The sequence below is a fragment of the Xiphophorus maculatus genome, chromosome 21 (genome assembly GCF_002775205.1).
Source record: "Xiphophorus maculatus strain JP 163 A chromosome 21, X_maculatus-5.0-male, whole genome shotgun sequence".
NCBI classification, from domain to species: Eukaryota; Metazoa; Chordata; class Actinopteri; order Cyprinodontiformes; family Poeciliidae; genus Xiphophorus; species Xiphophorus maculatus.
The window spans coordinates 20742837-20757015 of record NC_036463.1 but is presented as its reverse complement, the minus strand read 5'-3'; the positions used below and the strand labels follow the sequence as shown (position 1 = coordinate 20757015).

Sequence of the window (14179 nt, the reverse complement as noted above, 5' to 3'; positions counted from 1 at the left end):
GGATTAAGTTCTGCGATGGCCGGGAATCGAACACGGGTCAACTGCTTGGCAAGCAGCTATGCTGACCACTATACCACCATCGCTGTAATAAGTTAAAATTATGAGACAATTTTCCACACTATTACCAGTTTTTGAACATAAATAGACAACATATACATCCTTCCTTTATTCTATAGAGAAAGTTCTGCGATGGCCGGGAATCGAACCCGGGTCAACTGCTTGGAAGGCAGCTATGCTGACCACTAAACCACCATCGCTGTAATAACTCAAAATCATGAGAAAATTTTCCACAATATTACCAGATTTAGAGGAAAAATAGACAACTCAATGCGTACATCGTTCCTGTATTAGAGAAAGTTCTGCGATGGCCGGGAATCGAACACGAGTCAACTGCTTGGAAGGCAGCTATGCTGACCACTATACCACCATCGCTGTAAGAAGCTGAAGTCTAAATTATGAGAAACTTTTCCACAGTATTACCAGATTTAGAGGAAAAATAGAAAACATACTGTATACGTCCTTCCTTTATAAAATGGAGAAAGTTCTGCGATGGCCAGGAATCGAACCCGGGTAAACTGCTTGGCAAGCAGCTATGCTGACCACTATACCACCATCGCTGTAATAACTTAAAATTATGAGAAAATTTTCCACAATATTACCAGATTTAGAGGAAAAATAGACAACTCAATGCGTACATCGTTCCTGTATTAGAGAAAGTTCTGCGATGGCCGGGAATCGAACACGGGTCAACTGCTTGGAAGGCAGCTATGCTGACCACTATACCACCATCGCTGTAAGAAGCTGAAGTCTAAATTATGAGAAACTTTTCCACAGTATTACCAGATTTAGAGGAAAAATAGAAAACATACTGTATACGTCCTTCCTTTATAAAATGGATTAAGTTCTGCGATGGCCGGGAATCGAACACGGGTCAATTGCTTGGCAAGCAGCTATGCTGACCACTATACCACCATCGCTGTAATAAGTTTAAATTATGAGACAATTTTCCACACTATTACCAGTTTTTGAACATAAATAGACAACATTTACATCCTTCCTTTATAAAATAGAGAAAGTTCTGCGACGGCCGGGAATCGAACCCGGGTCAACTGCTTGGCAAGTAGCTATGCTGACCACTAAACCACCATCGCTGTAATAACTTAAAATTATGAGAAAATTTTCCACACTATTACCAGTTTTTGAACATAAATAGACAACATTTACATCCTTCCTTTATAAAATAGAGAAAGTTCTGCGACGGCCGGGAATCGAACCCGGGTCAAGTGCTTGGAAGGCAGCTATGCTGACCACTAAACCACCATCGCTGTAATAAATCAAAATCATGAGAAAATTTTCCACAATATTACCAGATTTAGAGGAAAAATAGACAACTCAATGCGTACATCGTTCCTGTATTAGAGAAAGTTCTGCGATGGCCGGGAATCGAACACGGGTCAACTGCTTGGAAGGCAGCTATGCTGACCACTAAACCACCATCGCTGTAATAACTTAAAATTATGAGAAAATTTTCCACACTATTACCAGTTTTTGAACATAAATAGACAACATTTACATCCTTCCTTTATAAAATAGAGAAAGTTCTGCGACGGCCGGGAATCGAAACCGGGTCAACTGCTTGGAAGGCAGCTATGCTGACCACTAAACCACCATCGCTGTAATAACTCAAAATCATGAGAAAATTTTCCACAATATTACCAGATTTAGAGGAAAAATAGACAACTCAATGCGTACATCGTTCCTGTATTAGAGAAAGTTCTGCGATGGCCGGGAATCGAACACGGGTCAACTGCTTGGAAGGCAGCTATGCTGACCACTATACCACCATCACTGTAAGAAGCTGAAGTCTAAATTATGAGAAACTTTTCCACAGTATTACCAGATTTAGAGGAAAAAAAGAAAACATACTGTATACGTCCTTCCTTTATAAAATGGAGAAAGTTCTGCGATGGCCGGGAATCGAACCCGAGTAAACTGCTTGGCAAGCAGCTATGCTGACCACTATACCACCATCGCTGTAATAACTTAAAATTATGAGAAAATTTTCCACAATATTACCAGATTTAGAGGAAAAATAGACAACTCAATGCGTACATCGTTCCTGTATTAGAGAAAGTTCTGCGATGGCCGAGAATCGGACACGGGTCAACTGCTTGGAAGGGAGCTATGCTGACCACTATACCACCATCGCTGTAAGAAGCTGAAGTCTAAATTATGAGAAACTTTTCCACAGTATTACCAGATTTAGAGGAAAAATAGAAAACATACTGTATACGTCCTTCCTTTATAAAATGGATTAAGTTCTGCGATGGCCGGGAATCGAACCCGGGTCAACTGCTTGGCAAGCAGCTATGCTGACCACTATACCACCATCGCTGTAATAAGTTAAAATTATGAGACAATTTTCCACACTATTACCAGTTTTTGAACATAAATAGACAACATATACATCCTTCCTTTATTCTATAGAGAAAGTTCTGCGATGGCCGGGAATCGAACCCGGGTCAACTGCTTGGCAAGTAGCTATGCTGACCACTATACCACCATCGCTGTAAGAAGCTAAAGTCTAAATTATGAGAAACTTTTCCACAGTATTACCAGATTTAGAGGAAAAATAGAAAATATACTGAATACATCCTTCCTTTATAAAATAGAGAAAGCTCTGCGACGGCCGGGAATCGAACCCGGGTCAACTGCTTGGAAGGCAGCTATGCTGACCACTAAACCACCATCGCTGTAATAAGTTAAAATTATGAGACAATTTTCCACACTATTACCAGTTTTTGAACATAAATAGACAACATATACATCCTTCCTTTATTCTATAGAGAAAGTTCTTCGATGGCCGGGAATCGAACCCGGGTCAACTGCTTGGCAAGTAGCTATGCTGACCACTATACCACCATCGCTGTAAGAAGCTAAAGTCTAAATTATGAGAAACTTTTCCACAGTATTACCAGATTTAGAGGAAAAATAGAAAATATACTGAATACATCCTTCCTTTATAAAATAGAGAAAGTTCTGCGACGGCCGGGAATCGAACCCGGGTCAACTGCTTGGAAGGCAGCTATGCTGACCACTAAACCACCATTGCTGTAATAACTTAAAATTATGAGAAAATTTTCCACACTATTACCAGTTTTTGAACATAAATAGACAACATTTACATCCTTCCTTTATAAAATAGAGAAAGTTCTGCGATGGCCGGGAATCGAACCCGGGTCAACTGCTTGGCAAGTAGCTATGCTGACCACTATACCACCATCGCTGTAAGAAGCTAAAGTCTAAATTATGAGAAACTTTTCCACAGTATTACCAGATTTAGAGGAAAAATAGAAAATATACTGAATACATCCTTCCTTTATAAAATAGAGAAAGCTCTGCGACGGCCGGGAATCGAACCCGGGTCAACTGCTTGGAAGGCAGCTATGCTGACCACTAAACCACCATCGCTGTAATAAGTTAAAATTATGAGACAATTTTCCACACTATTACCAGTTTTTGAACATAAATAGACAACATATACATCCTTCCTTTATTCTATAGAGAAAGTTCTTCGATGGCCGGGAATCGAACCCGGGTCAACTGCTTGGCAAGTAGCTATGCTGACCACTATACCACCATCGCTGTAAGAAGCTAAAGTCTAAATTATGAGAAACTTTTCCACAGTATTACCAGATTTAGAGGAAAAATAGAAAATATACTGAATACATCCTTCCTTTATAAAATAGAGAAAGTTCTGCGACGGCCGGGAATCAAACCCGGGTCAACTGCTTGGAAGGCAGCTATGCTGACCACTAAACCACCATCGCTGTAATAACTTAAAATTATGAGAAAATTTTCCACACTATTACCAGTTTTTGAACATAAATAGACAACATATACATCCTTCCTTTATAAAATAGAGAAAGTTCTGCGATGGCCGGGAATCGAACCCGGGTCAACTGCTTGGAAGGCAGCTATGCTTACCACTATACCACCATCGCTGTAAGAAGCTAAAGTCTAAATTATGAGAAACTTTTCCACAGTATTACCAGATTTAGAGGAAAAATAGAAAACATACTGTATACATCGTTCCTGTATTAGAGAAAGTTCTGCGATGGCCGGGAATCGAACCCGGGTCAACTGCTTGGCAAGTAGCTATGCTGACCACTATACCACCATCGCTGTAAGAAGCTAAAGTCTAAATTATGAGAAACTTTTCCACAGTATTACCAGATTTAGAGGAAAAATAGAAAACATACTGTATACATCCTTCCTTTATAAAATAGAGAAAGTTCTGCGACGGCCGGGAATCGAACCCGGGTCAACTGCTTGGAAGACAGCTATGCTGACCACTAAACCACCATCGCTGTAATAAGTTAAAATTATGAGACAATTTTCCACACTATTACCAGTTTTTGAACATAAATAGACAACATATACATCCTTCCTTTATTCTATAGAGAAAGTTCTGCGATGGCCGGGAATCGAACCCGGGTCAACTGCTTGGCAAGTAGCTATGCTGACCACTATACCACCATCGCTGTAAGAAGCTAAAGTCTAAATTATGAGAAACTTTTCCACAGTATTACCAGATTTAGAGGAAAAATAGAAAATATACTGTATACATCCTTCCTTTATAAAATAGAGAAAGTTCTGCGACGGCCGGGAATCGAACCCGGGTCAACTGCTTGGCAAGAGTAGCTATGCTGACCACTATACCACCATCGCTGTAAGAAGCTAAAGTCTAAATTATGAGAAACTTTTCCACAGTATTACCAGATTTAGAGGAAAAATAGAAAACATACTGTATACGTCCTTCCTTTATAAAATAGAGAAAGTTCTGCGACGGCCGGGAATCGAACCCGGGTCAACTGCTTGGAAGGCAGCTATGCTGACCACTAAACCACCATCGCTGTAATAAGTTAAAATTATGAGACAATTTTCCACACTATTACCAGATTTAGAGGAAAAATAGACAACATATACATCCATCCTTTACAAAATAGAGAAAGTTCTGCGATGGCCGGGAATCGAACCCGGGTCAACTGCTTGGAAGGCAGCTATGCTTACCACTATACCACCATCGCTGTAAGAAGCTAAAGTCTAAATTATGAGAAACTTTTCCACAGTATTACCAGATTTAGAGGAAAAATAGAAAACATACTGTATACATCGTTCCTGTATTAGAGAAAGTTCTGCGATGGCCGGGAATCGAACACGGGTCAACTGCTTGGAAGGCAGCTATGCTGACCACTAAACCACCATCGCTGTAATAACTTAAAATTATGAGAAAATTTTCCACACTATTACCAGTTTTTGAACATAAATAGACAACATTTACATCCTTCCTTTATAAAATAGAGAAAGTTCTGCGACGGCCGGGAATCGAAACCGGGTCAACTGCTTGGAAGGCAGCTATGCTGACCACTAAACCACCATCGCTGTAATAACTCAAAATCATGAGAAAATTTTCCACAATATTACCAGATTTAGAGGAAAAATAGACAACTCAATGCGTACATCGTTCCTGTATTAGAGAAAGTTCTGCGATGGCCGGGAATCGAACACGGGTCAACTGCTTGGAAGGCAGCTATGCTGACCACTATACCACCATCACTGTAAGAAGCTGAAGTCTAAATTATGAGAAACTTTTCCACAGTATTACCAGATTTAGAGGAAAAAAAGAAAACATACTGTATACGTCCTTCCTTTATAAAATGGAGAAAGTTCTGCGATGGCCGGGAATCGAACCCGAGTAAACTGCTTGGCAAGCAGCTATGCTGACCACTATACCACCATCGCTGTAATAACTTAAAATTATGAGAAAATTTTCCACAATATTACCAGATTTAGAGGAAAAATAGACAACTCAATGCGTACATCGTTCCTGTATTAGAGAAAGTTCTGCGATGGCCGGGAATCGAACCCGGGTCAACTGCTTGGCAAGTAGCTATGCTGACCACTATACCACCATCGCTGTAAGAAGCTAAAGTCTAAATTATGAGAAACTTTTCCACAGTATTACCAGATTTAGAGGAAAAATAGAAAATATACTGAATACATCCTTCCTTTATAAAATAGAGAAAGTTCTGCGACGGCCGGGAATCGAACCCGGGTCAACTGCTTGGAAGGCAGCTATGCTGACCACTAAACCACCATCGCTGTAATAACTTAAAATTATGAGAAAATTTTCCACACTATTACCAGTTTTTGAACATAAATAGACAACATTTACATCCTTCCTTTATAAAGTAGAGAAAGTTCTGCGATGGCCGGGAATCGAACCCGGGTCAACTGCTTGGAAGGCAGCTATGCTTACCACTATACCACTATCGCTGTAAGAAGCTAAAGTCTAAATTATGAGAAACTTTTCCACAGTATTACCAGATTTAGAGGAAAAATAGAAAACATACTGTATACATCGTTCCTGTATTAGAGAAAGTTCTGCGATGGCCGGGAATCGAACCCGGGTCAACTGCTTGGAAGGCAGCTTTGCTGACCACTATACCACCATCGCTGTAAGAAGTCAAAACTATGAGACAATTTTCCACAGTATTACCAGATTTAGAGGAAAAATAGACAACATATACATCCATCCTTTACAAAATAGAGAAAGTTCTGCGATGGCCGGGAATCGAACCCGGGTCAACTGCTTGGAAGGCAGCTATGCTTACCACTATACCACCATCGCTGTAAGAAGCTAAAGTCTAAATTATGAGAAACTTTTCCACAGTATTACCAGATTTAGAGGAAAAATAGAAAACATACTGTATACATCGTTCCTGTATTAGAGAAAGTTCTGCGATGGCCGGGAATCGAACCCGGGTCAACTGCTTGGAAGGCAGCTATGCTGACCACTATACCACCATCGCTGTAAGAAGTTACAACTATGAGACAATTTTCCACAGTATTACCAGATTTAGAGGAAAAATAGACAACTCAATGCGTACATCGTTCCTGTATTAGAGAAAGTTCTGCGATGGCCAGGAATCGAACACGGGTCAACTGCTTGGAAGGCAGTTATGCTGACCACTATACCACCATCGCTGTAAGAAGCTGAAGTCTAAATTATGAGACAATTTTCCACAGTATTACCAGATTTAGAGAAAAAATAGACAACATACTGTATACATAGTTCCTGTATTAGAGAAAGTTCTGCGATGGCCGGGAATCGAACCCGGGTCAACTGCTGTGCTAGCAGCTATGCTGACCACTATACCACCATCGCTGTAACAGGTCAAAATTATGAGAAACTTTTCCACAGTATTACCAGATTTAGAGGAAAAATAGACAACATATACATCCATCCTTTACAAAATAGAGAAAGTTCTGCGATGGCCAGGAAATGAACCCGGGTCAACTGCTTGGCAAGCAGCTATGCTGACCACTATACCACCATCGCTGTAATAAGTTAAAATTATGAGAACATTTTCCACAGTATTACCAGTTTTTGAACATAAATAGACAACATATACATCCTTCCTTTATTCTATAGAGAATGTTCTGCGATGGCCGGGAATCGAACCCGGGTCAACTGCTTGGAAGGCAGCTATGCTGATCACTATACCACCATCGCTGTAAGAATTTAAAATTATGAGTAAATTTTCCACACTATTACCAGTTTTTGAACATAAATAGACAACATATACATCCTTACTTTATTCTATAGAGAAAGTTCTGCGATGGCCAGGAATCGAACCCGGGTCAACTGCTTGGCAAGTAGCTATGCTGACCACTATACCACCATCGCTGTAAGAAGCTAAACTCTAAATTATGAGAAACTTTTCCACAGTATTACCAGATTTAGAGGAAAAATAGAAAATATACTGAATACATCCTTCCTTTATAAAATAGAGAAAGTTCTGCGACGGCCGGGAATCGAACCCGGGTCAACTGCTTGGCAAGCAGCTATGCTGACCACTATACCACCATCGCTGTAAGAAGCTAAAGTCTAAATTATGAGAAACTTTTCCACAGTATTACCAGATTTAGAGGAAAAATAGAAAACATACTGTATACGTCCTTCCTTTATAAAATAGAGAAAGTTCTGCGACGGCCGGGAATCGAACCCGGGTCAACTGCTTGGAAGGCAGCTATGCTGACCACTAAACCACCATCGCTGTAATAAGTTAAAATTATGAGACAATTTTCCACACTATTACCAGTTTTTGAACATAAATAGACAACATATACATCCTTCCTTTATTCTATAGAGAAAGTTCTGCGATGGCCGGGAATCGAACCCGGGTCAACTGCTTGGCAAGTAGCTATGCTGACCACTATACCACCATCGCTGTAAGAAGCTAAAGTCTAAATTATGAGAAACTTTTCCACAGTATTACCAGATTTAGAGGAAAAATAGAAAACATACTGTATACGTCCTTCCTTTATAAAATAGAGAAAGTTCTGCGACGGCCGGGAATCGAACCCGGGTCAACTGCTTGGAAGGCAGCTATGCTGACCACTAAACCACCATCGCTGTAATAAGTTAAAATTATGAGACAATTTTCCACACTATTACCAGTTTTTGAACATAAATAGACAACATATACATCCTTCCTTTATTCTATAGAGAAAGTTCTGCGATGGCCGGGAATCGAACCCGGGTCAACTGCTTGGCAAGTAGCTATGCTGACCACTATACCACCATCGCTGTAAGAAGCTAAAGTCTAAATTATGAGAAACTTTTCCACAGTATTACCAGATTTAGAGGAAAAATAGAAAATATACTGAATACATCCTTCCTTTATAAAGTAGAGAAAGTTCTGCGACGGCCGGGAATCGAACCCGGGTCAAATGCTTGGAAGGCAGCTATGCTGACCACTAAACCACCATCGCTGTAATAACTCAAAATCATGAGAAAATTTTCCACAATATTACCAGATTTAGAGGAAAAATAGACAACTCAATGCGTACATCGTTCCTGTATTAGAGAAAGTTCTGCGATGGCCGGGAATCGAACACGGGTCAACTGCTTGGAAGGCAGCTATGCTGACCACTAAACCACCATCGCTGTAATAACTTAAAATTATGAGAAAATTTTCCACACTATTACCAGTTTTTGAACATAAATAGACAACATTTACATCCTTCCTTTATAAAATAGAGAAAGTTCTGCGACGGCCGGGAATCGAACACGGGTCAAATGCTTGGAAGGCAGCTATGCTGACCACTATACCACCATCGCTGTAAGAAGCTGAAATCTAAATTATGAGAAACTTTTCCACAGTATTACCAGATTTAGAGGAAGAATAGAAAACATACTGTATACGTCCTTCCTTTATAAAATGGAGAAAGTTCTGCGATGGCCGGGAATCGAACCCGGGTCAACTGCTTGGAAGGCAGCTATGCTGACCACTATACCACCATCGCTGTAATAACTTAAAATTATGAGAAAATTTTCCACAATATTACCAGATTTAGAGGAAAAATAGACAACTCAATGCGTACATCGTTCCTGTATTAGAGAAAGTTCTGCGATGGCCGGGAATCGATCACGGGTCAACTGCTTGGAAGGCAGCTATGCTGACCACTATACCACCATCGCTGTAAGAAGCTGAAGTCTAAATTATGAGAAACTTTTCCACAGTATTACCAGATTTAGAGGAAAAATATAAAACATACTGTATACGTCCTTCCTTTATAAAATGGATTAAGTTCTGCGATGGCCGGGAATCGAACCCGGGTCAACTGCTTGGCAAGCAGCTATGCTGACCACTATACCACCATCGCTGTAATAAGTTAAAATTATGAGACAATTTTCCACACTATTACCAGTTTTTGAACATAAATAGACAACATATACATCCTTCCTTTATTCTATAGAGAAAGTTCTGCGATGGCCGGGAATCGAACCCGGGTCAACTGCTTGGCAAGTAGCTATGCTGACCACTATACCACCATCGCTGTAAGAAGCTAAAGTCTAAATTATGAGAAACTTTTCCACAGTATTACCAGATTTAGAGGAAAAATAGAAAATATACTGAATACATCCTTCCTTTATAAAATAGAGAAAGTTCTGCGACGGCCGGGAATCGAACCCGGGTCAACTGCTTGGAAGGCAGCTATGCTGACCACTAAACCACCATCGCTGTAATAACTTAAAATTATGAGAAAATTTTCCACACTATTACCAGTTTTTGAACATAAATAGACAACATTTACATCCTTCCTTTATAAAATAGAGAAAGTTCTGCGACGGCCGGGAATCGAAACCGGGTCAACTGCTTGGAAGGCAGCTATGCTGACCACTAAACCACCATCGCTGTAATAAATCAAAATCATGAGAAAATTTTCCACAATATTACCAGATTTAGAGGAAAAATAGACAACTCGATGCGTACATCGTTCCTGTATTAGAGAAAGTTCTGCGATGGCCGGGAATCGAACACGGGTCAACTGCTTGGAAGGCAGCTATGCTGACCACTATACCACCATCGCTGTAAGAAGCTGAAGTCTAAATTATGAGAAACTTTTCCACAGTATTACCAGATTTAGAGGAAAAATAGAAAACATACTGTATACGTCCTTCCTTTATAAAATGGAGAAAGTTCTGCGATGGCCGGGAATCGAACCCGGGTCAACTGCTTGGCAAGCAGCTATGCTGACCACTATACCACCATCGCTGTAAGAAGCTAAAGTCTAAATTATGAGAAACTTTTCCACAGTATTACCAGATTTAGAGGAAAAATAGAAAATATACTGTATACATCCTTCCTTTATAAAATAGAGAAAGTTCTGCGACGGCCGGGAATCGAACCCGGGTCAACTGCTTGGAAGGCAGCTATGCTGACCACTAAACCACCATCGCTGTAATAACTTAAAATTATGAGAAAATTTTCCACACTATTACCAGTTTTTGAACATAAATAGACAACATTTACATCCTTCCTTTATAAAATAGAGAAAGTTCTGCGACGGCCGGGAATCGAACCCGGGTCAAATGCTTGGAAGGCAGCTATGCTGACCACTATACCACCATCGCTGTAAGAAGCTGAAGTCTAAATTATGAGAAACTTTTCCACAGTATTACCAGATTTAGAGGAAGAATAGAAAACATACTGTATACGTCCTTCCTTTATAAAATGGAGAAAGTTCTGCGATGGCCGGGAATCGAACCCGGGTCAACTGCTTGGAATGCAGCTATGCTGACCACTATACCACCATCGCTGTAATAACTTAAAATTATGAGAAAATTTTCCACAATATTACCAGATTTAGAGGAAAAATAGACAACTCAATGCGTACATCGTTCCTGTATTAGAGAAAGTTCTGCGATGGCCGGGAATCGATCACGGGTCAACTGCTTGGAAGGCAGCTATGCTGACCACTATACCACCATCGCTGTAAGAAGCTGAAGTCTAAATTATGAGAAACTTTTCCACAGTATTACCAGATTTAGAGGAAAAATAGAAAACATACTGTATACGTCCTTCCTTTATAAAATGGATTAAGTTCTGCGATGGCCGGGAATCGAACCCGGGTCAACTGCTTGGCAAGCAGCTATGCTGACCACTAAACCACCATCGCTGTAATAAGTTAAAATTATGAGACAATTTTCCACACTATTACCAGATTTAGAGGAAAAATAGAAAACATACTGTATACGTCCTTCCTTTATAAAATGGAGAAAGTTCTGCGATGGCCGGGAATCGAACCCGGGTCAACTGCTTGGCAAGCAGCTATGCTGACCACTATACCAACATCGCTGTAAGAAGCTAAAGTCTAAATTATGAGAAACTTTTCCACAGTATTACCAGATTTAGAGGAAAAATAGAAAATATACTGTATACATCCTTCCTTTATAAAATAGAGAAAGTTCTGCGACGGCCGGGAATCGAACCCGGGTCAACTGCTTGGAAGGCAGCTATGCTGACCACTAAACCACCATCGCTGTAATAACTTAAAATTATGAGAAAATTTTCCACACTATTACCAGTTTTTGAACATAAATAGACAACATTTACATCCTTCCTTTATAAAATAGAGAAAGTTCTGCGACGGCCGGGAATCGAACCCGGGTCAAATGCTTGGAAGGCAGCTATGCTGACCACTAAACCACCATCGCTGTAATAACTCAAAATCATGAGAAAATTTTCCACAATATTACCAGATTTAGAGGAAAAATAGACAACATATACATCCTTCCTTTATAAAGTGGAGAACGTTCTGCAATGGCCGGGAATCGAACCCGGGTCAACTGCTTGGAAGGCAGCTATGCTGACCACTATACCACCATCGCTGTAATAACTTAAAATTATGAGAAAATTTTCCACAATATTACCAGATTTAGAGGAAAAATAGACAACTCAATGCGTACATCGTTCCTGTATTAGAGAAAGTTCTGCGATGGCCGGGAATCGATCACGGGTCAACTGCTTGGAAGGCAGCTATGCTGACCACTAAACCACCATCGCTGTAATAAGTTAAAATTATGAGACAATTTTCCACACTATTACCAGTTTTTGAACATAAATAGACAACATATACATCCTTACTTTATTCTATAGAGAAAGTTCTTCGATGGCCGGGAATCGAACCCGGGTCAACTGCTTGGCAAGTAGCTATGCTGACCACTATACCACCATCGCTGTAAGAAGCTAAAGTCTAAATTATGAGAAACTTTTCCACAGTATTACCAGATTTAGAGGAAAAATAGAAAATATACTGAATACATCCTTCCTTTATAAAATAGAGAAAGTTCTGCGACGGCCGGGAATCGAACCCGGGTCAACTGCTTGGAAGGCAGCTATGCTGACCACTAAACCACCATCGCTGTAATAACTCAAAATCATGAGAAAATTTTCCACAATATTACCAGATTTAGAGGAAAAATAGACAACATATACATCCTTCCTTTATAAAGTGGAGAACGTTCTGCAATGGCCGGGAATCGAACCCGGGTCAACTGCTTGGAAGGCAGCTATGCTGACCACTATACCACCATCGCTGTAAGAAGTTACAACTATGAGACAATTTTCCACAGTATTACCAGATTTAGAGGAAAAATAGACAACTCAATGCGTACATCGTTCCTGTATTAGAGAAAGTTCTGCGATGGCCAGGAATCGAACACGGGTCAACTGCTTGGAAGGCAGTTATGCTGACCACTATACCACCATCGCTGTAAGAAGCTGAAGTCTAAATTATGAGACAATTTTCCACAGTATTACCAGATTTAGAGAAAAAATAGACAACATACTGTATACATAGTTCCTGTATTAGAGAAAGTTCTGCGATGGCCGGGAATCGAACCCGGGTCAACTGCTGTGCTAGCAGCTATGCTGACCACTATACCACCATCGCTGTAACAGGTCAAAATTATGAGAAACTTTTCCACAGTATTACCAGATTTAGAGGAAAAATAGACAACATATACATCCATCCTTTACAAAATAGAGAAAGTTCTGCGATGGCCAGGAATTGAACCCGGGTCAACTGCTTGGCAAGCAGCTATGCTGACCACTATACCACCATCGCTGTAATAAGTTAAAATTATGAGAACATTTTCCACACTATTACCAGTTTTTGAACATAAATAGACAACATATACATCCTTCCTTTATTCTATAGAGAAAGTTCTGCGATGGCCGGGAATCGAACCCGGGTCAACTGCTTGGAAGGCAGCTATGCTGACCACTATACCACCATCACTGTAAGAAGTTAAAACTATGAGACAATTTTCCACAGTATTACCAGATTTAGAGAAAAAATAGACAACATACTGTGTACATAGTTCCTGTATTAGAGAAAGTTCTGCGATGGCCGGGAATCGAACCCGGGTCAACTGCTTGGCTAGCAGCTATGCTGACCACTATACCACCATCGCTGTAACAGGTCAAAAAAATGAGAAACTTTTCCACAGTATTACCAGATTTAGAGGAAAAATAGACAACATATACATCCATCCTTTACAAAATAGAGAAAGTTCTGCGATGGTCGGGAATTGAACCCGGGTCAACTGTTTGGCAAGCAGCTATGCTGACCACTATACCACCATCGCTGTAATAAGTTAAAATTATGAGAACATTTTCCACAGTATTACCAGTTTTTGAACATAAATAGACAACATATACATCCTTCCTTTATTCTATAGAGAATGTTCTGCGATGGCCGGGAATCGAACCCGGGTCAACTGCTTGGAAGGCAGCTATGCTGATCACTATACCACCATCGC

The 14179-nt window shown here is 40.2% G+C and overlaps 36 non-coding genes across 36 annotated transcripts; all 36 read right to left on the bottom strand.

Annotated features, from left to right (window-relative positions):
• Positions 1-11: 11 nt before the first annotated feature.
• Positions 12-83, bottom strand: trnag-gcc. The gene has a single exon. It is a non-coding gene; the product is annotated as a tRNA-Gly (tRNA).
• A 102-nt stretch (positions 84-185) lies between these two features.
• trnag-ucc lies at positions 186-257 on the bottom strand. Its single transcript has one exon. It is a non-coding gene; the product is annotated as a tRNA-Gly (tRNA).
• Positions 258-2322: 2065 nt separating this feature from the next.
• Positions 2323-2394, bottom strand: trnag-gcc. Its single transcript has one exon. It is a non-coding gene; the product is annotated as a tRNA-Gly (tRNA).
• A 102-nt stretch (positions 2395-2496) lies between these two features.
• trnag-gcc lies at positions 2497-2568 on the bottom strand. Its single transcript has one exon. It is a non-coding gene; the product is annotated as a tRNA-Gly (tRNA).
• A 113-nt stretch (positions 2569-2681) lies between these two features.
• Positions 2682-2753, bottom strand: trnag-ucc. The gene has a single exon. It is a non-coding gene; the product is annotated as a tRNA-Gly (tRNA).
• A 461-nt stretch (positions 2754-3214) lies between these two features.
• On the bottom strand, positions 3215-3286 carry trnag-gcc. The gene has a single exon. It is a non-coding gene; the product is annotated as a tRNA-Gly (tRNA).
• Positions 3287-3399: 113 nt separating this feature from the next.
• trnag-ucc lies at positions 3400-3471 on the bottom strand. Its single transcript has one exon. It is a non-coding gene; the product is annotated as a tRNA-Gly (tRNA).
• Positions 3472-3932: 461 nt separating this feature from the next.
• trnag-ucc lies at positions 3933-4004 on the bottom strand. The gene has a single exon. It is a non-coding gene; the product is annotated as a tRNA-Gly (tRNA).
• Positions 4005-4113: 109 nt separating this feature from the next.
• trnag-gcc lies at positions 4114-4185 on the bottom strand. Its single transcript has one exon. It is a non-coding gene; the product is annotated as a tRNA-Gly (tRNA).
• A 287-nt stretch (positions 4186-4472) lies between these two features.
• trnag-gcc lies at positions 4473-4544 on the bottom strand. Its single transcript has one exon. It is a non-coding gene; the product is annotated as a tRNA-Gly (tRNA).
• Positions 4545-4844: 300 nt separating this feature from the next.
• On the bottom strand, positions 4845-4916 carry trnag-ucc. Its single transcript has one exon. It is a non-coding gene; the product is annotated as a tRNA-Gly (tRNA).
• A 102-nt stretch (positions 4917-5018) lies between these two features.
• trnag-ucc lies at positions 5019-5090 on the bottom strand. The gene has a single exon. It is a non-coding gene; the product is annotated as a tRNA-Gly (tRNA).
• Positions 5091-5908: 818 nt separating this feature from the next.
• trnag-gcc lies at positions 5909-5980 on the bottom strand. Its single transcript has one exon. It is a non-coding gene; the product is annotated as a tRNA-Gly (tRNA).
• A 113-nt stretch (positions 5981-6093) lies between these two features.
• Positions 6094-6165, bottom strand: trnag-ucc. The gene has a single exon. It is a non-coding gene; the product is annotated as a tRNA-Gly (tRNA).
• Positions 6166-6448: 283 nt separating this feature from the next.
• On the bottom strand, positions 6449-6520 carry trnag-ucc. The gene has a single exon. It is a non-coding gene; the product is annotated as a tRNA-Gly (tRNA).
• Positions 6521-6622: 102 nt separating this feature from the next.
• Positions 6623-6694, bottom strand: trnag-ucc. Its single transcript has one exon. It is a non-coding gene; the product is annotated as a tRNA-Gly (tRNA).
• Positions 6695-6803: 109 nt separating this feature from the next.
• Positions 6804-6875, bottom strand: trnag-ucc. Its single transcript has one exon. It is a non-coding gene; the product is annotated as a tRNA-Gly (tRNA).
• Positions 6876-7866: 991 nt separating this feature from the next.
• On the bottom strand, positions 7867-7938 carry trnag-gcc. The gene has a single exon. It is a non-coding gene; the product is annotated as a tRNA-Gly (tRNA).
• A 113-nt stretch (positions 7939-8051) lies between these two features.
• trnag-ucc lies at positions 8052-8123 on the bottom strand. The gene has a single exon. It is a non-coding gene; the product is annotated as a tRNA-Gly (tRNA).
• A 102-nt stretch (positions 8124-8225) lies between these two features.
• On the bottom strand, positions 8226-8297 carry trnag-gcc. Its single transcript has one exon. It is a non-coding gene; the product is annotated as a tRNA-Gly (tRNA).
• A 113-nt stretch (positions 8298-8410) lies between these two features.
• On the bottom strand, positions 8411-8482 carry trnag-ucc. The gene has a single exon. It is a non-coding gene; the product is annotated as a tRNA-Gly (tRNA).
• A 102-nt stretch (positions 8483-8584) lies between these two features.
• Positions 8585-8656, bottom strand: trnag-gcc. The gene has a single exon. It is a non-coding gene; the product is annotated as a tRNA-Gly (tRNA).
• A 647-nt stretch (positions 8657-9303) lies between these two features.
• Positions 9304-9375, bottom strand: trnag-ucc. Its single transcript has one exon. It is a non-coding gene; the product is annotated as a tRNA-Gly (tRNA).
• A 288-nt stretch (positions 9376-9663) lies between these two features.
• On the bottom strand, positions 9664-9735 carry trnag-gcc. Its single transcript has one exon. It is a non-coding gene; the product is annotated as a tRNA-Gly (tRNA).
• Positions 9736-9837: 102 nt separating this feature from the next.
• trnag-gcc lies at positions 9838-9909 on the bottom strand. Its single transcript has one exon. It is a non-coding gene; the product is annotated as a tRNA-Gly (tRNA).
• Positions 9910-10022: 113 nt separating this feature from the next.
• On the bottom strand, positions 10023-10094 carry trnag-ucc. The gene has a single exon. It is a non-coding gene; the product is annotated as a tRNA-Gly (tRNA).
• A 462-nt stretch (positions 10095-10556) lies between these two features.
• trnag-gcc lies at positions 10557-10628 on the bottom strand. The gene has a single exon. It is a non-coding gene; the product is annotated as a tRNA-Gly (tRNA).
• A 113-nt stretch (positions 10629-10741) lies between these two features.
• Positions 10742-10813, bottom strand: trnag-ucc. Its single transcript has one exon. It is a non-coding gene; the product is annotated as a tRNA-Gly (tRNA).
• Positions 10814-11460: 647 nt separating this feature from the next.
• Positions 11461-11532, bottom strand: trnag-gcc. Its single transcript has one exon. It is a non-coding gene; the product is annotated as a tRNA-Gly (tRNA).
• A 107-nt stretch (positions 11533-11639) lies between these two features.
• Positions 11640-11711, bottom strand: trnag-gcc. Its single transcript has one exon. It is a non-coding gene; the product is annotated as a tRNA-Gly (tRNA).
• Positions 11712-11824: 113 nt separating this feature from the next.
• Positions 11825-11896, bottom strand: trnag-ucc. Its single transcript has one exon. It is a non-coding gene; the product is annotated as a tRNA-Gly (tRNA).
• Positions 11897-12172: 276 nt separating this feature from the next.
• On the bottom strand, positions 12173-12244 carry trnag-ucc. The gene has a single exon. It is a non-coding gene; the product is annotated as a tRNA-Gly (tRNA).
• A 462-nt stretch (positions 12245-12706) lies between these two features.
• Positions 12707-12778, bottom strand: trnag-ucc. The gene has a single exon. It is a non-coding gene; the product is annotated as a tRNA-Gly (tRNA).
• A 102-nt stretch (positions 12779-12880) lies between these two features.
• Positions 12881-12952, bottom strand: trnag-ucc. The gene has a single exon. It is a non-coding gene; the product is annotated as a tRNA-Gly (tRNA).
• Positions 12953-13584: 632 nt separating this feature from the next.
• trnag-ucc lies at positions 13585-13656 on the bottom strand. Its single transcript has one exon. It is a non-coding gene; the product is annotated as a tRNA-Gly (tRNA).
• A 103-nt stretch (positions 13657-13759) lies between these two features.
• On the bottom strand, positions 13760-13831 carry trnag-gcc. The gene has a single exon. It is a non-coding gene; the product is annotated as a tRNA-Gly (tRNA).
• Positions 13832-14179: the final 348 nt, after the last annotated feature.